The 25,323-nt window shown below is 40.1% G+C and overlaps 1 protein-coding gene and 1 pseudogene across 3 annotated transcripts in view; both read left to right on the forward strand.

Moving 5' to 3' along the window:
• AHCYL2 (adenosylhomocysteinase like 2) overlaps nucleotides 1–25,323 on the forward strand; it is a 151,804-nt gene that overhangs the window by 25,623 nt on the left and 100,858 nt on the right. The gene's annotated exons all lie outside the window — the stretch shown is intronic.
• LOC148529115 (U2 spliceosomal RNA) lies at nucleotides 1,458–1,571 on the forward strand (annotated as a pseudogene).

Raw genomic sequence — 25,323 nt, forward strand, 5'->3', positions numbered from 1 at the left:
GCCATTGCTTCGGCCAGACGTGTTTCTGACTTAGGGGCTCTCTCGTACACCCCCTTTTCGGATTTTTCATAGGAGCAGGGCGGTGCTGCGCACTCGTCCTGGTTTTCTTCTCAAAGTTGTTTCGAGTTTCCACATCAACGAGGAAATCGTTGTGCCAGCTTTTAACTCACCTGACCTTTCCGTGGGTGAGGCCACTTTGGATGTTGTGCGGGGATTTATGTTGACCGCACTTCTTCGTTTAGGAAGTCGGATGCCTTGTTTGTCCTCTATGGCTTCCGTAAAAAGGGTTGGCCTGCTTCAAAGCAGACTTTGGCAGGCTGGATTCGTATGGCCATTTCAGAAGCTTATCTTCATGAAGGCCTTCCGGTTCCTTCCTCTGTGAGGGCTCATTCCACTAGGTCTGTGGGTCCTTCGTGGGCAGCTCGACATGGTGCCTCTGCAGTCCAGATCTGCAAGGCTGCCACGTGGTCCTCTGTCCATACCTTTGTGAGGTATTACGCGTTTGACACCTTTGCCTCTCAGGATGCTTCCTTCGGGCGGCGGATTCTCCTTTCAGCACAGGAGCGTCCCCACCCTTAAAGGATACTGCTTTGGGACATCCCCAAGGTATCCTGTGGATACCCTATGGACCCTGATGTAGAAAATATGAGATATGGTAAGAACTTACCTTTTGTTATCTCTATTTCTACGAAGTCCATAGGGTTCCACAGGACTCCCACCCTGTCGCACCTGTGCTGCAGATGGGCTTTACTCTGGTCACCGGTTTTTCCGTCTCCCTCTGGTGAGAGAATGTGATTCTTGTGTGTCCAGATCTTTTTTATCTCTCTTCCTTCTCCTCCTCCGGCCTATGGCTTGGTACGTAACTGAGATGCCTTGGCTCGGGGGCGGGGTACAGGAGGGGGACCCTAGTGCATCCTGGGAGGCTGAAAACTTGAAATCTATGGTGCCCGATGCCTGACGTCATCACCTATACCCCAAGGTATCCTGTGGAACCCTACGGACTTCGTAGAAATAGAGATAACAAAGGTAAGTTCTTCTCGTATTTTTTGATGGTTCAAGGTACACAAACTTTGGCTAAGGCACAAATTATTAAAAATATTGTTTAAAATGACTTTCCGGCTGTGTGTATAAGGTGTATATGAAACATAAATGAATTTAATTTCTGTATACAAACTTTGCTTGAGCCACAAAATTATTGGAAATATTGTATAAAATTACCTGCAGGCTGTGTGTATAAGGTGCATATAACACATAAATGCATTCTGTGTGTATATTGGGGTCCCATTCTCAAGATATTTCATTATGATATGCAAATATTCCAAAATACGGAATATTCCCTTATCCAAAATGTCCCTGGTCCCAAGCATTTTGGATATGGGAGACTCAACCTGTATGTGTGTCCAGGGGCACATTTGCTCTAGGTACAGCACAAGATGTGGTAAAATTCTACCTCACAGATCACTTCTCAACCTTTTGGCTAAGTTCAAGTGTAATATCTGTTTTTATCAGTTTATTCTGAACGGAGGCCTTGGTCCGGTCTTAATATTAATGATTATTACCGGTTACTTTTATGGCACGCACATGTTCCACAGCGCATTACCAATGAAACCCATAATAAGCCGGTTATAAGATGACCTCCATAAGCAATGCTGCAGTTGTGAGTTCAGCTTTCCTGGGCACAAATGGAGGTAACCTAGCTCTGCTTAGCTCTCTTTCCCTGCTGATGAGAGAGGCATCTCCTTCCATATACCGTGATCTTGCACCTCTGGCTGACAAATACATGATTGGGTTTGTACTGTAAGGATTGAATACTCTATCTTAACACATAGGTTTGAGAGACCGCCTTGTTGTGTATATGTACATATCCATATATCTGTAAATGTACATCCCCCAATAGTTATTTTCTCCTCTCAAGGAACTCTTGTCCTTGCGGGGTAGTATTCTGTGACTTCTTCTGTGAACTGTGGCTTCTTAGTGGGACCATACATGTTTCCACTAACAGCTCTGCTAGTTTTTTTACACAGGGCGCAACTTTTATGAAAGTTATTCCAGTATCCAAAACCAATATGTACTGTAGAGTGTAGAATCTCGGACCTCCTATGAAGCTTAGTGTTACTCTATCTGTTGAAGATTGCTGGTGCCTGCGACATTGTCTAGAGGTCAGTAGAATCCCCAAAGGTACCAGAGGGTTTCTGGTCGCTCGCAGGTAAGAAACTGGCTCTACATTCCTAGGCAGGCACTCTTGACACAGATCCCTTTACAGGGGTAACAAGCTCTCAGGGCGACAATGCACACCTGATATAACGCCTGAAAAGTTGTAAAAGCAGAACATTTGTTATTCATAAGGTACCTCTTATCAGTTTGGCACTATAGCCTGAAAAAATAAATAAATAAAATTTCCTACATTTGATTATTCTTTATAAATCGATGCTTCCCCTGTCCTGGTAATCACAACCAACTGCATTAGGTTACTCCACTATTGTCTCTCTATCCCCTAGGTCGGATAGACCTGGTCAGACTAGCAAGGCATTTTAGATTCTGTATCTGCCATATATCTCCTTATGGAGTTATATTCATTTTAACGTGCATAATTAACCAGATTATTACTTATCCCATTTTAGCTAATCTCTCAATTGATGGGCCTTCTTTATAGTACATATGCCTCCATGGTCCTATTTCAGCTGTTAATTTTCCTTTCTGGAACTGTACTCCGTGTCAGACGTACATCGTGTGTTTTTGATCATTCTGTCAGCTTTTCAACTGCAGGGCACCCTGCTATGGTGCATGAGGGCTGTGTCAGCCATGCTGGTGTATTCCAGTGTCCTGGTTTAGCCACATCTTCTTTCAAGGGTGTTCTTACTCCTCATGGGGGAGGGGGAAAAGCTTTCTCTGTCAATGATCATTCTTTAGTTTAACTGTAATAATGTACTAAGGTGTCCAAACAAACCACCTCTGTGGCAAGGCAATAGTACTCTAAGGCAGTGATTCCCAACCTCGGTCCTCAATGTACACTAACAGTTCTGGTTTTAGTGATATCCATGCTTAAGCACAGATGGTTAAATCAAATTAACTAAGGTACTAATTAAGTCACCTGTGCTCAACTATGGCTATCCTTAAAACCTGGACTGTTAGTGTTCCTTGAAGACCGTGGTTGGGAACCCCTGCTCTAAGGGGATGCGGTTGTTTTTTTTTTTTTTTTTTTTTTTTTTACTCTGTTCCCTTTTTAGTCTATTATGATTATTTTGGAGGTGTTGGTTTTTATTCTGGCTCACCTCCCCTGACGTTCTGTTCCTTACTTGGTGAATTACTGAAGGTATCCTGTCTTCCAGGTTTGGTTGCCCTCTGGTTTGGTTTTCTCCACGTATGAAGGAGAATTAGGATCTCTGGGCTTCGGTGCCTTTTTGGGTGAGTTCTCTACATGTCAGCCCTGGGGGTATATTTTGCTACCTGCCCTTGTTATTAGGCTTGAGGGTTTCCTTAATCCTTTTCTTGGTTCCCTTTGGGGGACAGGTGTCGTTAATCTTTTTTTTTTTTTTTTTGTGCACAGGTGATTTTGGTTGCAGGTGTCATTTTTAATTTTATGGTTGCACGTGTGTTTTCCCAGTTGGTGTATACCAATTATCCCTGTCCTCCCCGAGATTTCCGGTGGCAGAGATCCTCTGGCCTCTAAGCTTCTCCACGACAATTTTTCTAGTAACTCTGCTTTGGCCTCGCACCCTGGTTTGAGGAGCTAGGATGTCCCAATATGTTTTTCCTATTTGACTTGAGCCAACAGTTGGTGTCGATGCATTTTTCCATCTCATTGCTAGTCTCCTGTTGCTTCTTTTCTCTCAACGTAGTTCGGCTGTCCCGGCCTTGTCGTTTTCTCCTTGATCTACATAGATAATCCTGGAGATTATTCTGTGGTTGGCTCTAACTTCGCTCTGTAAGGTCAGAGTTTGTGGTCTTGTCCATTCATTCTCCCTACCTTGTTCCTAGCGATCGGATAGTGCTTAGCTCGAAGCCGGCCTCCATGTAACTGGATGGCCTTTTCAGGTGGTTCTTCCGAGTGGTTATTCTTGGTCGGCTACAGCTGCATCTTCTGGATGTAGTCGCGTTTTCTGGTGTCTTGTTCTTGTATTGTTTACACAACAGGGTCTTGCTGGTGCTCTGTTACTGCGTTTTAAGGGGTAGTCAGGCAGGGTTTTTCTGCTTGCCATGTGGCTTTTCGGTGCACTGATTCATGAGTTTTTTTTTTGTTTTTGTTTTTTTTTTCTTCTGCTCTAATAATTCTTCTCTGGTGACCATTAAATTACCTTGGTCGCAGAGTTCTGCCAGTTCTCAGCACCTTCTCACCTGGGGAGGTCAACTTTGGGACGTCCTCATTGTATATACTCCAGTGTACCCTAGTGGATGAAGGAGAAAATAAGATTTTGGTACTTACTGATCAATCCCTTTCTCCGAATCCATAGGGGACACTGGATGCCCTCCCAGCGCTGTTCCTTGTGGCAGTGTTTCTTGTTTGTTTGCATCGGGTTGGTTTATTGTCAAATTTGTTTGCTGTTTTTGGTCGATTTTCTAGTTGGTTCCTCTTTATCACTCCACTTCTATTATCTTATTATCTGCTCTCCTCTGGGGCTTAGATAACCTGAGATCGGGTGGGGTATAGAGGGGGAGGAGCCAACTACACATCTGAAGAAATTTAAAGTGCAAGGCTTCACTCATCACCCGTCTATACACCATTGTATATACTCCAGTGTCCCCTATGGATTTGGAGAAAGGGATTTATCGGTAAGTATCAAACTTCTATTTTTCCCTATATAATCTAAAGTGAGTGTTCATATATAGGGGGAAATTCAGATTCAGTTAGACGCGATAAGCCTCTTTTTTTTTTTTTTGAAAACTGCTTATTGTGCAAATACTTATCGCGCAATCCTGTTAGCCTCGGTTTTAGCTGGTGCGAGTTCTCCATAGGATTTTATGCAAATTTCCTTTCACCAGGTGAAAAGTTAGGGAAAATCTCTACTTTGAGGTAAAGTCAGGACTTGGTTCAGAACCACTGGGACATCCTCTTTAATGACTAATTAGGCAGAAATTTATTTTTTAATTTGGCCAATAATTACGTGTTTTTTTTTTTTTTTTTTTTTTTGTCATTTAAAGACTCTAATCTCTACTTATAGGCATTTTTTTATGCACCCCCAATTTAAGTAGAACATTTGTTTTGTAAAAAAAAAAACCCACATGCTTTCTTTAATTATTTGACTGTTTTAGAAAAATGCATACAGGTCATTTGACACAATGTAAAAACCCCAAAACATTAGGGCAACTGTTACACTTCTATCCTATATCACTTTGCCACTTTTTGGGTTACTGGCAGATTTCCCCATTTTCCCTACACTTGTTGCCGGCAAAAGCAGCAAGAATTCTCTCAAATGCAGCAACGCAACTTTTGCTAATGGATTGCACGAAAAACGGGAGAGCGCATAGATGTGATCGAAATGATAGTATAACAAGTTATTGTTTTGTCGCAGCTAATTGGATTCCCCCCTTAAAGTGTATGGACTGATAATAATAATGGACTGTAGTCTGCTATGTTCAATGTGGGCACTGCTGAGCTGCAATTTCCATTACACCATTTAAATGTTTTACATCTTCATGGGTGTGTATTTTTAATATTCTTGATACGTAGGTAAAATGTTTTAGAAAATGAACTGCCTCTGTACAATGAAATTCAAATTACTGTAATAGGCCTATGTTGAGATGTGCACTTGCAGAGTGCTTCATTTAGTTCAAAGAATGCCCCGCTTAGCATACGGTCTAAAGGTGCCTACACACTTAGCGATGTGCTCTCGATGTAAGATTTCCCTTGAACTCTCCCCCGGCAGCTCCCTGGCAGTCCTTCACACGATTTGGAGTTAATGTTCAATCTGACTTAAGATCTATCGTTCTTCCATTGCATTGTGTCCCAGATTGGCAAATCTGCCCTACAGCACGGCAGATCTGAAGATGTGATGTACGACGAGCGGGTACGTGCATCGGCATCGTGAGTGTAAACTCAGATTTGGGCAAATTTTACACGATTTGTCGTCACGATTTGTTGGAGTCTGGCAAATCGTGTTAAAAAAAAATCTCCACGTGTGTAGACACCTTTAGCTTCTGAAGTGGTGTTTATATGCATACAGCAGTTCATGTGACTTCATTGATTGGATTTAGTGTATTTTGCTGAAAGCAGGAGGTGCTGACACCCTACAAAGTTTGCTGCAACACCTATACTGCTACTTATTATATAACCCAGTTGGTGACCTAGGATTTAGGTATTTGAAGGATGACAGTGAGGAACCTATAAATGATTAGTCATACAAAGAAAAGTATACATGTCTAGATATATTTAGGGATATTTTTGCCTTTAAGTAGTACAAGATTCTAATATACAGGCTTCAATCTTATCAAAGAAAGGTAATTTGTTAGTTGCAAAGTTTTATAACTACTTTATGGTGTTCTGATAGAAAACTGATAAGATCTTGACCTTAATGTTGTTAGCTCTTGTAAGACTTGGTCTCTATAAACCGCTCATTGCTGAAACTTGTTTGTATAACTCTGATCTTTATTTAAAGGACCATTTGACCCCAAAACTAGACCTAGTCGGATATGATCTATTGAGATAAAATACACTCATAATGTAACATTTCACTATAACTCTCTAAGTGTTAACTCTCTGACTATATTAGACAGCTGAAGCTTCTCCCACATATTAAGGGCAATGTTTTTATGGTATCTGATACATGTAAAAAGGTTGACTTTCTCTTTGAATAAAACCAATCCATACAATGTACTGCTGCAAAGCAAGTTTGACAAACTATCAGTCACAGGGGCAGATTGTTATTCAGTTAAGGGTTGATACCCCCACGCTTCACAGATTCTTCATCGCAGGTTCGGGAGCTGCAGAGAAATATCTCTGTTAAATGCACCCTCTGGGACTTAACGTGCTAGGTAACCTATAGATTCCTAGGTGGAATCTATGGGTAAACATGCATTACCTGCAGGGAAATTGACTAAAGGTTTGGGGCATTAAACCTGGAGTTTCACCCACGCTGTAAATACCCGTGGGTAATTGAATCTGCCCCATAGTGTCTGGTCAAGAAGCAAATACCCTCTGCTGTGTCATTCTGCTGCAGAGGTATACAAGATATCCTAGTAGGCACTTTTAGCTCTCTAGAATCCCTCTTCTGTTTGTTCCAGTTAATTGTTTGTCCCTCCAATGTGATCACTGCTATTACCTTACCTTGTGGTGCCATATAAATAATGATCATAAGAGCTATAGATCCCTCAAATTTAGAATTGGTGTGACCAGCAGCCAATGGTATGCTGCTAGTTTTGCTAAGTGGTACATGGAAACCCTTTAGGTAGTACACGTAGGTTGTGCAGGGCAAATGCCATTTTGGCAGGGTGCCTATAATATCTGTTAGTCTTAGGGGACGGTTCAATTGTTTTAAGTCTCCCTAATTAATGGGCATCCAATGTTGCAGTTCTATGGTTTTTGGGCACCCATTAATTATCACGCTTGTCACACCCAATTAGACTGAGGTAGTGGTGTAAAACTGTTAAACACCACTTCCGGTTGTGGTGAGACGCTTCAGCGCTCAGCTCCGTTACCACCCAGCTTCACACGGCGTGCACGGCTGTTTATCAGCCTCCATCGGAGAACAAACGCTTACCTCACTAAGCGGAGACACTCGTCCGGTGTATGGAAAAATATTTCCCCCCACAGATGCCCAGACGACACCAGACTCAGAAAGCTGAGAAGCTGCGCTCAGAATCCAAGATGGCGGCCGCGCCTGAATCGCTGGCGTCTCAGACGGAGTTGAGCAGTGTTATGTCTCAGTCTGATACTCAGCCTCCCCCAGCACTACTGCCTAATACAGCCACAGTGAGTACTCCAATCACCTATGACACTATGGTGAAAGCCATACAAGACACTATGAAACCCTTAATGCAGGAGCAAACTGCACACTTTACACAGGCAATCAAAGATATTAAGAATCAAGTACAGCAGCTTTCCACCAGAGTGGAATCCTCTGAGTGTAGATTGGGGGAGATTTATCAAGATGTATATACTTTGAAAGGTTCTGTCTCTCAAACTACTAAAATACAAAACCAGATTATTAATAAAATTGATGATCTGGAAAATAGATCCAGGAGAAACAACTTGAGAATACTAGGCCTGCCAGAAACCCTTAAAGGGGCTGAGCTATATTCTTTTCTTCAATCAACACTCCCTGAGTTACTGAAAATCTCTGACTCCTACCCTAAGATCATTGTGGAACGTGCACATAGAGTTGGTCCAATCCGAGATCATTCAAATCCTAGGCCACGGGTAGTGATTTTTCGCTGCTTAAATTATGCACATAAAGATGCACTATGGCTAGCATCTAGGAAAACCAGAAATTTATTGTGGAATGATAGCAGACTCCTCATTTTCCAAGATTTTTCTATTGAAGTTACTAAGGCGCGTAAAGCCTTTTCCCCGGTGTGTACTCGACTTATCAAAATAAGCCGCAAGTTTGCGTTAATGTTCCCTGCACGTTTAAGAATCTACAGTGGTTCCTCGTTTATTGATTTTACAAGAGCTATGGATGCAGAGGCATATTTGGATGAAGAACAGACCGCAGAAGAGGCAAATGAATCCCATAATGACTACTCGTGATCTCCCTACAATCTCGCATGTTATTTCATACCTCACCTCGCTTTTACTTGTGACGACGGTGGCGGATGTCACCTCCATTTTTCTCTCTGGGACTCTAGTCAATTCATGACATCAGACACCGGTTTAGATTATATTGTTATATGGTTATATTAGTATTCTATGTTTCGTTCAAAGCATCTGTCATATGACACAATTTAATAGAATACTTTCTTTATTATGCTCCTACATTTTCAGAACATAATTTGTAATGTTTCTGACATTACCGCTATTGATAATGCTATTTGTCTTCAATGTTCTCTCATAACACTTAATATTCTTATATATTGAGTTTAAAAATGAAGTTGGATGTGGTTTAGGAGCGGATGTCGCAGAGTTTGTTATAACTTAGTTTAATAACTTACTTATTTGCTCTTATACTGGAAGTTATATATATATATATCTACGTAATTCTAATGTGGTTTCCTCTGTTCGAGACCATATTCTTATCATTTTTCTTTTTCTTTCAAAATTTACATTTTTTTTTTATTATTATGATCACCATTTTGGTGGTTCTGTGTGATAATGATTTTTCTTTTTTTTATAACAGTCATGTACTTCCATGGAAATTAATGTACCGTGAGTTCAATTTAATTTGTGACATTGAAAATACCAAGGCATAATTAAAGTAGGAACTTTAAATGTAGGAGGCATCCACTCACCTATCAAGAGAAAAAGAATCTTGACATATCTAAATAAATTAAAAATAGATATTATATGCTTACAGGAGACCCATTTGTTAGATATTGAAATTCGTAAACTCGGTATGCTGAGGTGGTCAGTGGTTGCCTCAGCTCCTTACTCGACAAAATCAAGAGGTGTGGTGATTTTAGCACAACGACACCTTAATGTTCAACTACAAAATTCGTACAGTGATCCGTCAGGTAGATTAGTAATTGCCGATATGAAAATAAATGATACCCCCATTGTTTTGTGTAATATCTATGCCCCGAATGTATATGATAAAACTTTTGTGATGTCCCTATTGACAAAACTGTTCCCTTATTCTTCCTCTTCTCTAATTATATGTGGAGATTTTAATGTAGTTTCCTCCGCAAAACTAGATAGAAAATCACAGTCCAGACGTTGCACACAGACACCAAAATTTGGTATTCCGTATATAAATGAACAACTTAACCTTATTGATATATGGCGGGCTAAGCACCCAATTGATAAAGAATACACATGTTTGTCTGCGGCACATGGATCCTTGTCCAGATTAGATTATATTTTAGTCTCAGATCATTTATTTACACGGATTAATACGACAGAGATAGAACCCATTTCTATATCGGACCATGCCTTGGTATGGTTTTCGTTGTCTATGGCTGCTGACTTGGGGTCGCATAGACAATGGAGATTTCCGTCATACTTAACACAATCTCTTAAATTTAGAAGTAAAATAGAAACTTTTTGGGAAGAATACAAGATTAATAACTCAACTCACGAATCAGAAGACCCACTTCTGTTCTGGCAGGCCTCCAAATCTGTACTACGAGGAAATATATTATCATACACTGCTTACACAAAAAAAGAATTCTCTAAATCTTACATGGCGGCTCAGAGAGACCTGACAGAGGCCTACCAAAAATACAAAGACACCCCTTCTACCATTCATAAGGCTGACTACCTCCAGAGAAAAACACAGTTTGAAGAAATTCTTAATCAGTTAGGTGATCGATCCTCGTTCAATAGAGACTTCCAATTTCACAAATTAGGTAACAAATCAGGACGACTGCTATCCAACTTAATACGGGGCTCGCTTCCTTCCACCACCATCAAACACATAACTAAACCTAATGGTACTATCACTTCAGTTAGCTCACAAATTTTATCAGTCTTCTCCTCATTTTATGAATCTTTATATACCCAAAAATCTTACGATGATAAAAATCAAACTTCTTTTTGGTCCAATATTAATATACCAAAACTACCTGATACTTTGGCAGAAAAATTGCTTTTACCAATCACAGTGGAGGAAATTCAGAATGCCATTAAAGCTTTAAAACCAGGGAAAGCACCTGGGCCTGATGGGCTTACAGGTGATTATTACAAAATTTTAGAACCAAAGATTATAAATATACTTGTTAGTGTGTTTAATATTATATTGAACGATAAAATTATACCTAAATACTTTAATGCTGCTCTGATCAAATTACTTCCTAAACCGGGAAGAGACCCTACTTTACCAGGGTCATATAGACCGATTTCTCTGTTAAATACGGATTACAAATTATTCACTAAAATATTGGCAGAGCGTATTAAAATTTTAATGCCACAACTAATTCATAAAGACCAATCTGGCTTTATTTGGCAACGTCATTCAGTGACTAATATTCGTAAAGTACTGTCTGCAATTCACTACATAAAACTTCATAATCCAGAGACTCCCAGTGTTCTTATTTCACTGGACGCCGAGAAGGCGTTCGACCTAGTATCATGGGTCCACCTATTTGACACAATGACAAGATTTGGCTTCCCTAATGAATTTGTTAATATTCTTAAATCCCTATACTCAAACTCATCTTACCAAATTCTATGCAATGGATTTTTATCCTCCCCTTTCCCGATTCTTTGTGGAACACGTCAGGGATGTCCATTATCACCACTGCTATTTGCCTTAGCATTAGAACCCCTGGCGGTGACCTTACGACAATCCAAATTATTCAGTGGTATCAAAATTGGACATTTAGAATTAAAAGTCAGTCTTTTTGCAGATGACATGATGTTACTTATTTCCAACCCATCACAATCCATTCCAAACATTTTAGATATCATTTCTGAGTTCGGGTCTTTCGCTGGTTATAAAATTAATGTTGATAAATCGGAGATTCTTACGGTCTCGGGATGCTCAACCCACAATCCCTTACCCTCACCCCTTTCTATATTCAAACGTGCTAACTCAAAACTGAAATATTTGGGTACCTTTATAACGTCAGACCTGAAACATCTATATACAAGCAATTTCACACCATTACTTAAAAAAATGTTCCATCTCTTAGACCTCTGGAAAAGCCTCCCCCTTTCCCTGTTGGGGCGAATTGCTTTAATAAAAAGTATAATTATCCCTAAAATAACATATATCATACAGATGTTACCCATATCACTTAACAAAACAGACCTTACATCCTGCACTCAAGCATTCTCCAAATTTATCTGGCAGGGAAAAAAGGCCAGAATAAATATGAATAAATTATACCTTCCACGAGCAGACGGAGGGTTGGGTTTCCCAAATCTAAAAATTTTCTCGCAGACAATTTTTTTCAGATATATATCAGATTGGCTGCTTGACAGAGATCTATACACTGACATCTCTATAGACAAGGCTATATTAGCCCCTTTCTCACCAGCAGCATTACTACACTCTCCCCGTTCATTAATTCCTCGAGATATACTCCACAATCCTTTGTTTTTCGATACATACAATGCCTGGTTATTTATTAACCGTAAACTTAATAGAAACTTCAGTAGCTCTCATTACACTACATTTTGGGGAAATCCGGCTTTCACACCTGCCTTGGAAAATATCAGATTTTTACAATGGAGAGACAAAGGAATAATGAAAATAAAAGATATTTTTGATCCTGGAGGAAATCTGAGATCTTTTGGTGATCTTCGAATAGCTTTCGATTTACCTCACGGCCAATTTTTTATGTATTTACAGGCCCGACATTTTGCAAACTCCCTTCCTTCGTTAGGGTCTCTTGATGACTCCACAGACATATTATCTGATTTACTTGTCTTTATTAAAAGTAACACATACCATACCAGACTTCTCTATGGAGACTTACTAGACAGAGATGTGAGGAAGATATGGAGGGTCACCAATGCTAGATGGGCATCAGATATGGCATGCAACCCAGAATCCTTGGATGTATTATCATGATTTGATTCCACCATGAAATACGCCCAATCGGCTCTTCTTCAGGAAGTCCACTTTAAATTTATAAATAGGGCATATATAACACAACAACAACGCAAACACGGTTCAGGATGAATCTGGAGTCTGTCCTAAATGTCATCATTATCCAGCTACTTATTACCATAACTTTTGGGAATGTCCAAAGATTAGACTATTTTGGAATAAGATTGTGGCATATATTAACGTATTGTTTTCTATTAATGTTCATCCTGATCCTCTGGCACTCCTCTTTGTTATATTCTCGAATTGGGATCTAGGTCCCAATAAACAGGACATTATTCCCCTCCTTACAGTTATATTAACGGTAGCAAAAAAGATTATATTAAAAAAATGGATCTCTAAAAATTCTCCATTTCTTACTCAACTTAAGTCATGGCTATTAAAACTATTATATTTCGATAGGAGATCCACACTGCCTAATATAGAGAAAGGAGTTAAAACTTTCTATAAAAAATGGTCCTATTTTATAGACCAACTAGACAATCATACACAACATTCGATTTTAAAATAGTTTGAAGGTACCGAATGGTATGTAATAAGACAACTTATTAGCTCTTCTTAGGGATTACTGTGGTAGTGTATGCCGCAGTGATGCATTTTCTGGTCACATTAGCTTTTTTCTTTTTTTTTTTTTTTTTTTTTTTGATTTCTGGAATGGTGATATTTTGCCTACTTTATATATCTCTTGTGTTTTATGTTTTATATTTTATTTGTCAAGATAGGATGCCCATATGGATACATGTGACAATTCATACACTCTTGATAAAAATTAAATGTACAATAGATAATAGGAATATGTGACTGTTCTTCTTCTTCTTCTTCTATTATTATTTTAATTCCTACTGTAATGCAAGGAAAATAAGAAAATTATATATTATATTGTCTGTATAACTATGTCCTGTTCAACCATTAATAAAGAGATTTACAAAAAAAAAAACAACTGTTAAACCCATCTAAAGTCCTGGTTAGAGCGCCTAAACTACAAGCTTTATGCACATTTCTGCTCATCTCCTCAGGAGGGGGCAAGCAGAGATGCCGGTATCTGTTTGTACCCGGTCGGAGCAACAATTGAATTTGTCCAATGGGCACCAGGCACTGACAGCAGCTGGTACCAACAATTGAATTGCGCCCTCAATGTCCAACAGAAATAAATGTAATTTTAACCCAAGATGTTTTCATTTTTAATGTCTTGAGCAGCAGCATAATTCTCACACAAGGTTTTACTGAAGGTAAAGAAGCTATAATAGAATTTTGTAGACTCAAAGTATTAAAACTTCATGCAACAACCTTACACGTTCCTTGTGGTTTACACAAAAAGGTTTCATATTCAGTATTCCCTAGTTCATGCATGAGATCCATTTTCTTGTGGTCCTGTTGTTGGGTACATGGGCTTGTGTACAAAAGCTGGGCCTTGCAAACATAACACTGCTGTTAGTTCTGTACAGTCTGTTTCCTGCCTGGGATTTCGCCTGAACAAGAGCTCAGCAATTGTCGTGTGGGCTGAATAATCAATGTCAGAGCTCCTACATCAGCACAACTGATTAAAGAGGATCTTTTTTTTTCTGACTGCATAATGTGCCTTGTGCACTATGTAGTTTGCAAAAATAGTTTAACCTGTAGATGTGGAGAAAGCATTTTATTCAAAGAGCTTATTTGTGCGCTTTGCTCTTAGGTAGTCTTGTTAGTCATGAAAGGGCCCTGTCTTTGTTAATCCTATGAGATTGCAACTCCACTATTGAACTACACAATGCACACCTTTCCTTACTTTGATATGTGTTGTGTAATAGCCATTTCATAAGGAGTCCATATACTGTATGTACTACAAATGTCTAACATTACCTTCTGTCATATTGCAAACTTTTGTCTTGTGTACTCATTCATTTTATTAGCTGAGCAACTTCATCCTCTAGCCTTCATAAACAAAAAGCACTTATTCGTCTATAGCACACTAAGGGGCATTCAATTAGGTGTGAAAAGTCCTGTACTTCTCACATGCCGGACTTTTTGCGACATAGCTGGTTTACCATGCGGGAAAGTGTTTCACTTATCCCTGTATAAAGAGTGGCATTTAGCAGTTTTTTTTGGGTGAAAATAAGTAGTCCCAGCAAATTTGGGGTACCTGAAAATGGGTGCTAGCATCTTTTAAAGTTGCTAAAGTGAAGTTTTAAAAAAACTTGAAAAATCCACCTGTAGCAACCACCTGCAATTTTAAAAACACCTGGGGCATACTTGGGGACCACCCTGGAGTCCATTTTGCTAGTTTTTACGTGTCCCCCAACTTTGTACTTTTTCGCCCCCTTTTTCAAAGTAATTTTTTGGGGTGTTAAGTAATTCTTTTACTTTTTCTTGACTTTTTACCTTTTGGGGGGCTGTCCCAAGGGTGCAGGGTGGTTCCCGCAAGTTTGCACCCCAAAACCCCAATTCTGTATTTTTTTTTTTTTGACGGCTTTCATAGGCGAATCATTTTCGCCTTTTCCAATGCATTGACTTTCCGCATCGGCAAAGTCTTTTGGGATTGAATACGGGGACGTCAACGGCGATACTTTTCCGCAGAAACTGACTTTTTGCACCTAATTATGCCCCTGAATGTTACATCCACAAATAGATAGGATGCAGATCTTTCACATGTTAGAGCATGTTACCTTTTGTAGCACCTTTGCTGTAAGACTAGATTTTGAAGACCTATTTATGTTCTCTATATAGTTCTTGCTCTTTCTAACAGCTTAAATCGTAAGCCAAAATGTGTATTCTGGTGAGAGTGGTGTTGTAAAGAGGGAGTGCTGACTGGGCTTCTTTTGATGCTCTAGCAGTCTGTGAATACAACCCATTAATTTGTGTAAGGAAACTTTTGGGGCGACTCATATTTATCCATGCATTTGTCCAGATTACATGCAGTTCATCATCTGACAAGTCTGCTTAATTTTAGAATGTTTTTTAAAGTGTTGTACACCATTGTGTAAATAGTGATTGCTGACAGACAGCAAAACCATATGTAAAAGCACTAATATACTTTTTAATTATTTTTTTTTTTTAAATAAAGGTTTATCAAATGTATTCATGAAGCAATACATGACTTCTTATTACACAACTTCCCAAACCTTTATATAGCAAGGTGTGGCAGTCACAAGTTTCTCACGTTACTCTCACATGTCATTGATGTCTGTGTATTGCATGCTTGCTGAGCTGTTTCTTACAGCCTGGTGTAATTACCGGGGTACCATGTACCTGCCACCCCTACTGCTTAATGGGCTTCCTGGTTTGTGACTGGAAAGCAGGGCTGTCCCTAAGTACATTGGTTGGGAATCCACTTTGATAATAAAAGGCATAAAAAAAATGTAAGGCATAATAAAACTAGTAGAGATCTGTGTGAACTGTTCATTGTCAGAGCGGTCTTATCTGGCTTGTAAATAGCCTTTAATGTTCATGTGCTATTTTTTGAAAATCATTTGCCAAGTTCTAAATGACACTAGCTCATTGTACCTCGATCTGTTCTAGTCTTGATTCAGTTATATAATACCCAATATAGGACATCTAAATTGATCATCTTTGCTACTAATCCATACACTGCATGGACTGCCCTACATGGTATTGTATGAGAATAGTGACTGTTTGCAGGGCCTTCTGCTGGGTTTATCCCAGTAACCAAAAGCTTACCGTACAGTGGTGGCATTCAACAGTAGTTGTTAGGGACTTTATGATAGTACTGTCCTGTGTAACATACACTTGGTCTTGCTTAATAGTTCATGACACAAGTGACTTTTTAGAGTTCTATTTATTTTGAAAGTATCTGCTAGTATTGAAGATTTTTTTTGCCTTTTGATTAGATTTCAAGGCCATTTATATTGGTATACAGTACAGTACTCCATCACAGAAATTACAATGGGATATCTCCATTCAGCATTGGGTATAAAGGTAGTTGGTAATGTCCCCTGTTTTGGTATACAAGGGAGCTCCTCACCTTCCTCAGTGTTTTCTCTTGTCTCCACATCAGACAGGCAGGTAGTGCCCGTTATTGCCCTGCTGCAAGCGCAGGGTTACACTCTGTAGGTCCAGTTGGTATACTGTTCAGTGCAGGTGAACCACGGAATGGCTGGTTACATGGGTCTGTTTCTGCTATGAACAGCATCTTGTAGCAAACTCACTCTTGAAAGAAAACGTGTTCAACCCCGAGAGAGGCCGGCTTGGCCATAAAAAGGAATATGAACTGCCTTGCGGTTCAGTTTTGTGTGTAAGGTGTTTGCAATGGATTCACAGCCAGTGTTGTAGCACAAATACCTGAAAGACTCCCTGCTCAAACAGTGATCTGTTTCTACAGTATTGTTTTGCTGCCCCTCCAACAAGGATTCTGTTACATAGAGGGTCTATCCAATTAGCCGCAAAGGTTGCGACTTGCTACAGTATTAAAACGCTGACAGCAGCACTGCATCTTGCACTCCTTGCTCCCAGCCCGAATTTGCTTCTTTTTGCTTGCTGCCCTATGGGGCTGCGAGCAGTTTTGAGTGATTTCAGGTTGCTGTAAAGCGTGGCTGCGCTTGTGCTCACACTTGCGGCTAATTGGATTAACCCCACAGTGTACGTGTGGCATGTGACAGCAGTTTTTTGGTACTTAAAGATGACTATGCTCCAAATGTATCCCACGGTCTAGCCAAATGGTTCAGCCTAATAAAGTTTAAAGAGCTCATTGATTGGCTGAAACTAGCTTTTGTTACGAGAGGAACAAAGACCCAAACAAAGGATTAAAAGATCATTTAGACGAATGGAAGATAAAGATAGTGATTCAGAAAGGGATTCACCAGTCTTCCGGTTTGTAACATATGATTAGGTACACACAATATTTTCACAGTAGTCGATTGTCTATAGAAGGCCCCAGACACCACAATCACATACCACCAGCGAGACAGACACAAATAACTTGACATAATGACCAAACAATACGGTTTCCATTACTGTGGATAATGTATGGGATGCAAAACCACAAATAAAACAGCCAAAAACAAAATTACAGAGAAAATCTGAAACTGCAGGACACATATACATTGTCAAACAAGAGTTTACATGCTACATATACATCATATCCGGCCCGTGTGGGATGCAATATGTGGACAGGACAATTAGACCCCTTTAAAACCAGAATCACTTTGCGTATTAGGAACATTAAATTAGGATACGAAAACACAGCCTTTCATTGCACTACAAAGTACACAAACAAGACCCGTCCTCAATCTCCTTCCCAGCCATACAATCTGTAATGCCCAATAGAAAAGGAGGGGACTATATTAGATAAAGAAGTGCACATTTAAAAAACTTGCTCCAAAAGGATTATACTTCAACACAGTCACCAGGTCAACAAATTGTTATGCCACACTTACAGATTCTACCAACAATGTCAACGATCCAGTCTCTGACCCTGGTATACACGCAATGCCCACACCTCCCTCCTCCTTTCCCACTCCTGCCTCCGTAGACACTCCATAGCCTAACCCCACACCCCTACCCATCCAACACTCTGCCCAGAGTGATCTGAATACACAAACTCCCACCCCAATCAACATTTCCCAACATCTAATTACACATTACCTGTCAATATGTCCAACTGGGATTAACTGAAAGCATCTAGCACATCCAAGATATATTTACAAATTTCATTAAAATGAAATGAACACAGCACACCTCTGGAGGCATGATACGGTCACATAATCATGTTCATGTTCCCATTTTAGTAGCAATTTGCTCAATATTACCTCATACTTTGCAAATGCACACCTCTAACCACACACAAACACACAGCATCTCTCAATATTCACCTTCTCCCATTAAACACATCGACACAGTCATACATACATTTCTTTCTTCCAGACATAATTGCACTATACATGTTGCATTGCATGTAGAGGCCAGGGTGAAATGTTGCTTTGCAGCACCCCCCCCACTGAAAAAAGAAAATAAATCTATACAGTTATTTTGTATACAAAATGAAAATACACCTTTATGTATTTCGTTTCTTTTGCAAAGGGGAATCTCTGAAGAAATTGAAGCTTCCTGGGCAGAGTCTTCAGTCGGTATTCACTATTCATGTAGGAAATATCATGGTCCAGAGAATGCCGGTTTGTGAAAGTATATAACTAATGTCATCATATAACAGGTTCAACCAGACTTGTGCACCCTGTGTCACTCCTGCCTTGTGCTCCTATGTCACCTTCTGCCCTGTTACTTCCAGCCTTGTGCCCCCTGTGCTACTTCCATCTTTGTGCCCCCTATCTCACCACCTGCCCCGTGTCTTTCCAGTCACATGCCACCTGTATCACTCTAGCCTCCTGCTCCCTGTGTTACCTTCTGTTCCCTGTCTTTCCAGCCACATCTTTCCCTGCCTCTCTCCAGCAACCTACAGCAGCTTTATCCCCATTGTGGCTATCCCAGTCACCTTATCTCCCCCTTGTCACTGTAGTCCCACCCATATCACTCCAGCACAAACCCAAACTTGAGTGTTCTTGGGCTTCTACCTGCAATGCTGCTGCTGCTTCTCTTTTTGCGGCTCCATTGCTATGCTCTGTTGCCCTCCAGCGGTCAACGTCATTACATTGCTGCCGGGTAATGAAGACAAAGGGCTCCTCTTTATTCCTGCACGCTGCTGAGGAGTGGAGCAGGCACTGGTTGCCCCACCTGGGATGGAGACTGAGGGGCCGGGCTAACTGCGTCTGCACCCCTCCAGGCTACAGCGCACTGGGCGATGGCCCGGTCAGCCTGCCCCTGCTGTTTCTACCTAATCTAAAAGGGAGTATAGGGCCTTGAGTATTTAGAAGAAAAGGAATTATCCGTATAATCAAATGAAGAGGCAAGTAGATGTGTTATGTTTAGAAGAAACTGAGATATTTACAGTTAAAGATAATGTGACATTTGATATGAATTGGACATAGCACTTTTGTCCACAAAATAGACTTAATAACACTTAAAATAATTGTTAATAGGATCCCTAGGTAACTACTTCATCCATTAAAAAAAAAAAGTGGTTTTCCAGAAAATTGTTACATAACTTTCATCCACTCTCCTCTTCAGTTATTGATTTCTTGCATTAAGTTGATTTACCTGCCACTATGCATCTTGTCTGATTTCTGCTTGTTAACTGCCTGGCTACAAAGCGGTAATTTGTGGTAGGTTACCAGGTATGTTATCAGTTCCCTTTGCCCTTTGTGGAACATAAAAATATATTCCTATCAGTTTTGCAGTAACACTTGCATATTTGTAGTCTTGGTTTTATTAATGACAAAATAATGTTGGAATCTTAAACTCTTTAGTACAGATTAAACTTTGGTGCAGCTGTTAACCGTTTATAAATAGCAAGCAAATTATGAATATATTGCAGGTTCTCAAACTATGTCCGCAGAACCCCAAACAGGTCTCTTAATTTGCTCCACCTATGGATTTGTTTTGTGTCCGTAACGAATATACCTGTGCACCTGACCTGGAAAATGTGAACTGTGTTGGGTTCTGAGGACCGCGTTTGAGAACCACTGATCTATATTAACAAATTAGTTTACGGATACCTGAGCCATGTCTTTATTTGAACTCTTATGAAGTTGTGGAAACTTGAAATGAAACTTAAAGCAACCTTACCTGTAACCGCGTATTCTTGGTATGTTTCATATTAAGGGGACATGGTGTGTCTTGGAAGTTTTTACTGTGTTTGAATTGTGCCAGCTGCAGCCCACATTAATGGATTGTTTATATTTTGGCCTACTTTTAGGACATGATACTTTGTGCTATTTTGGGACCATGTTTATTTTAAAGGCATCGTGGTCAATGGGTAATCTAAAGTTGCAGTGCCACTTAAATTAATGTCGGTTTAGTGTTAATCTGGTTATCTGTAGTTGTATACTAATGTAAGCCGCTTGTACGTAATGAGAAGAACTGCTTGTCTCAAACACACAATTTAAGCCTTTCATAGTCTTCTCACTAGCAGTCCTATCGATACGGTTGGGTCATACCATAGAACGTTTGTGTGACATGAGCAGGGCCGGATTAAGGGCAGGGCGGCAGGGGCGATCGTCCAGGGGCCCCCACACACTATCTGGTCCCTGGGCGCTTCTACTAATTACAAGTGCTGCGGTCCTCGGCAGCTCAGCTGTTCCCTTACACAGCGGCTGCCGAGGACAGTGACTCACTACAGAGACAGTCACAGTCTCGTGAGATTATGTCAAATCTCGCGAGATTTTGACTGGTCTCAGAGAAGAGCCCAGGCTGCCAGCACTGTGTGCAGGGCATAGCAGCTGCCTCAGCGTTTCCCTGTGCAGCTGGCCGTGGAGCAGGAGCTGGAGGAAAGGTAGCCCGCTGTCACACCACCATGCAATATTATAAATATATGATCATTTGTAAGTGTGTGTATGTATGCATATGTATATATACGTGTGTGTATATGTATGTGTATATATATGTATGTGTGTATATGTGTAGTGTGTGTGTGTGTGTGTGTGTGTGTATATATATATATATATATATATATATATACACATTACACATTTTTTTTTCATACATTCTGTATACATACACACACATACTTATACTATGTGTGTGTGTGTGTGTGTGTGTGTGTATATATATATATATATATATATATATATATATATTACATACACACACACATACTTATGCTGTGTGTATGTATGTGTATATATACGTACATACATACACAGTATGTGTGTGTGTATGTATATATATATATATATATATACACATATATACACACACACGTTATATATACATACACACATACTGTGTATGTATGTATATATATATATATAATCACACAGCATAAGTATGTGTGTATATGTATATATATATTATATATATACACACACACAGTATGTATATATAACGTATGTATACAGAATATATGAAAAAAAAAATTATATATATATATACACACACACGCGTGTACATATATACTTTTTATAATTTTATTGCTTGGGGCCCCCACAAGTTTGTTGCCCAGGAGCCCCCACAGACCTTAATCCGGCCCTGGACATGAGCTAAACCATACTTTAATATACCTCCTACTACTAGTGTTCTTTTTATCTCCAGGTTTGTTCTACTTCAAAACAAAGGGGAACTTTACCATTTACACATTGACGTGTTAACACTTATGCACGATATCGCATCTTGCACCCAATGGTGATGGTGGGAACTAAATAATAAAAGATCCACACCACAGGAAGCACTTCAGCCTATCTGCTCTGTCCTCAACTGGCAAACTGATGGGTCGCAAGGTACCCACACACATAGCGATGTGTTCTCAATCCCACGATGTGTACGATTTCCCCCTGAACGCTCCACAGGCAGCTCCCCGGCAGTCGTGGTCACGATTTGAAGTAAAAAATGCACAGGTTCTCAAGCTCTGTAATCAGGACCCCCAACAGTGCATATTTTCCAGGTCTCCTCACAGAATCGCAAGAGAAACCGTTAGCTCCACCTGTGGATCTTTTAAAATGTCAGTGAATAATGAATGCACCTGTGCTCCTGCTGGGTGACCTGGAAAAGTGGACCATGTGGGGTCCTGAGGACCGAGTTTGAGAACCACTGCTCTACAGTTTCATACTAGCCTAATTCTTCACCCAAATATAAAGCAACTTAATGGCATGGGAAGTGAGTGGCAACTGCCTAGAGAATAAAGATTCAGAACCAGAAATGGACACACTAATATAGGCAATAAAAAACTCTTCCATAACCTAAAACAGAGTTTGGAAAAGATTTATTGCAAGGTATGAAAATAAAGTGGATCCAACAGCAGTACCATGCATTCTTGATTTCCTATAGCAGTGGTCGGGGAACAGGGGTAAATTACCCCACATGGGGTACAAATTAAATTTCTGGGGGTAATGGACGGAGAGCCGGGCATGCATATGAATCATTGCATGCCCGGCTGTCCGTCCATTACTCCCTGTAATGGAGGTCACTGGCGCCGGGTGCAGCGGTGCATCTGCTGCACCCGGCGTCAGTGACCTCCAGCCCGGCGCCGCAGGGAGGCTCTAAGCTGGACACCCGCTGAGATGTTATTACCAGCGGGCGCCCGGCTCCTTCCCTGCAGCGCCGCGTTAGCTGGATGCTGGAGTTCTCTTCTGAACTCCAGCTTTCGGCTCTCTCCATGCGCACTATGGGAGAGACGTCATGACGTCACTCCCATAGTTCCGAGGAGCAGCCGGGCGGATAGGACGGCGGCAGGAGCGGGGATTAAGGTAAGTGTTGTGTTTTTTTTTTTTGTACAAGTGGCATTACAGGGGCATTATATGGGGGCACTGCTACAGGGGCATAACTATGGGGGCATTACTATAGGATTTCCTTCCTTTCAAATCAAGGGGGTAACGTCGGCGTATCTAAATATATTTTGGGGTCAAAGGTAAAAAAGTTCCCTGACACCTGTCCTATAGAATAGATTAAGTATAGATCTTGTATTATTTACACTTAAATTTTATATTTCAGAAGTATCTTATTGACTAAATTGGCATCTGAAGATCTTAAATTTTTTTCAAGCAGGAACAATAAATTGGCCTAATGTATGAGGTAAATTAAGTTCAAACTCCTTTCTAATCTAATCTACTACTTTATGCCCTTGCTCAAGCATCCTTTGATGACCTGAAGAAGTTTCACCAAAATGAGTGACTAATGGGCCCTATACATCTGCCGGCTGATTCAGATACGCCAACCGGAGATGCCAACCAGGAGCCGTTGATGGTCACTCAATCTGTCGGGGTATCTGTGAAATTCTGCATGTTCAAAATCCCCGATTTGCTGATCAATCATATTTTGATCATGATCGGCATATCAGTGAAATTCAACATGTTGGATTTTAACCATGCCCCGGAGTCTCGGGATTGAGGAATTGCGGCGATCTTTCTGAATAGTTGGAGAATTGCAGACATTATTGTTCATAGGACCACATTTAGATATCAAAAAGCATAAAATTTGTATTTGGAGCTAATCTGCTTTCTCCACCTAAAGTTTTATCAACCTTCCATATCAATCAAAAGTTCATGTAACCAGCTTTTTATTTGCAACCAAATAATATAAAGGAGACACTTGACTCATTTGATTTAGTGCGACAATCACTATATATTTATCCAGGACTGAGTGTTGTGGGATTTTTATTTAATATTTTTTTTTTTAAAGAAATAGAGCACAACTATTTGTGTCTTCTGGAACAAGAACATGTGATTTCCCTTTCAAATAGACTGTTCCTAAATTGATTATTAAAATAACACGTCCAATATCGTCAGAAGCACCAAGTATACAAAAGGCTCACTCTACTAGAGCAGTAGCATCTATGTTAGCAAAAAATAGGCTCAAGTTCCAGTATTAGAATTAGCCACCAATGAGTGAGTTTGGGAAAAATCTTCTCTAAATGGCTACTAAATAAATTATTTATGCAGCATTATATAGTGTTGCCATGACAAATGACAAATTATAACTTAATTTCAATTCTTCTAAATAATCCATGGCAGTCCAGGTTTCCCACCCATGTTTCTGTATATATGTATTTTTAAAAGACTTATTGGGAAGTCGCTCAAGACCTAGGGGAGGGGGAGGAGCTCTTTTATATACTATCAAGATAATTTATTAAACTACCCTACCTCTCTATACCTATCTAGAATTAATGCCTACCCATTTTAATGGCTTCCATAAAGGTTTTGTTTAATTAAATTATCGTTAAGTTATAATTTATTTCTTGCACTGTAACGTGATGGAACACTCTCTGCTTTCCTAAGCATGCTGTGATCTGGATGCCAGCTTAACCTAATCTGTTTTCTACATATTCTTAAGGAGTCGGCGTGTGGCTACAAAATGAAAGACTGCTCATATATCCTGTATCCCACGCAGCAGCAGTCTCACTACTACTAGGAGAACCAGGAAGGATCTGTGCTGTACACCCAACATGAGATCAGCAGCAAGCCTGTTTCATTTTATTTTTGTGTACTTTCATTTAGACTATTTCATCTAACACTTAACCTGTGAAGGGATGCAGGGAAGAAGTCGATGGTCACCCTAGTGACTATATTGACAACAGAATGCTGAAGGCACTCTCTCTCTCAACATTGTAGAAAATCAGAGCGTTGTTACCCTAAACATGCTTCGAAAAAGGCATGTTTATAGTTATAATACCCGCACAGTAAAATTGCTTATGTAGGTCGCCGAGTGTAGCGGAAAACAAAACCATTACTCTAGGATAGTGAGGGGGAAATAGGATGCTGGAGATGTGTGACGAAAGGTAATAGGAGAATGACAAGGTAAATTGGATGCAATGTGGCTTTGCTGATGTAGGTTAGCAGAGACTGGAGTGGAAGAATGTAAGTTGTACGGGTGATAAAGAAGGTGTAGGCTATTGCTCCTGGCTGGGATTAATAGCGTAGACATTCTCTGCAGCTTTGACGCTGAGACTTGGGCTTCGACTAGAAGCCAGAGATGGCTACAGTAATTACAGAGCTATAAGATGTTTATGGTTAACATTTTGTGGTGTCTCAATGGAGAGCCTTGTTACCCCCACAGTGCTGGAACAGTGCTGGTTTAATTCTAAGCTAAGGTGCAATCTGCATTGTGATGTCAGCTGATTAGAGTTGGGAGCAAAGCAAAAAAAGAGCAACTTTGCACCTGGATAAAACATGCTGCGATGCAATGGGTGTAAATACATTATATTACA

The sequence above is a fragment of the Taudactylus pleione genome, unplaced genomic scaffold (assembly GCF_031769625.1).
Source record: "Taudactylus pleione unplaced genomic scaffold, aTauple2 ptg000086l, whole genome shotgun sequence".
NCBI lineage: Eukaryota > Metazoa > Chordata > Amphibia > Anura > Myobatrachidae > Taudactylus > Taudactylus pleione.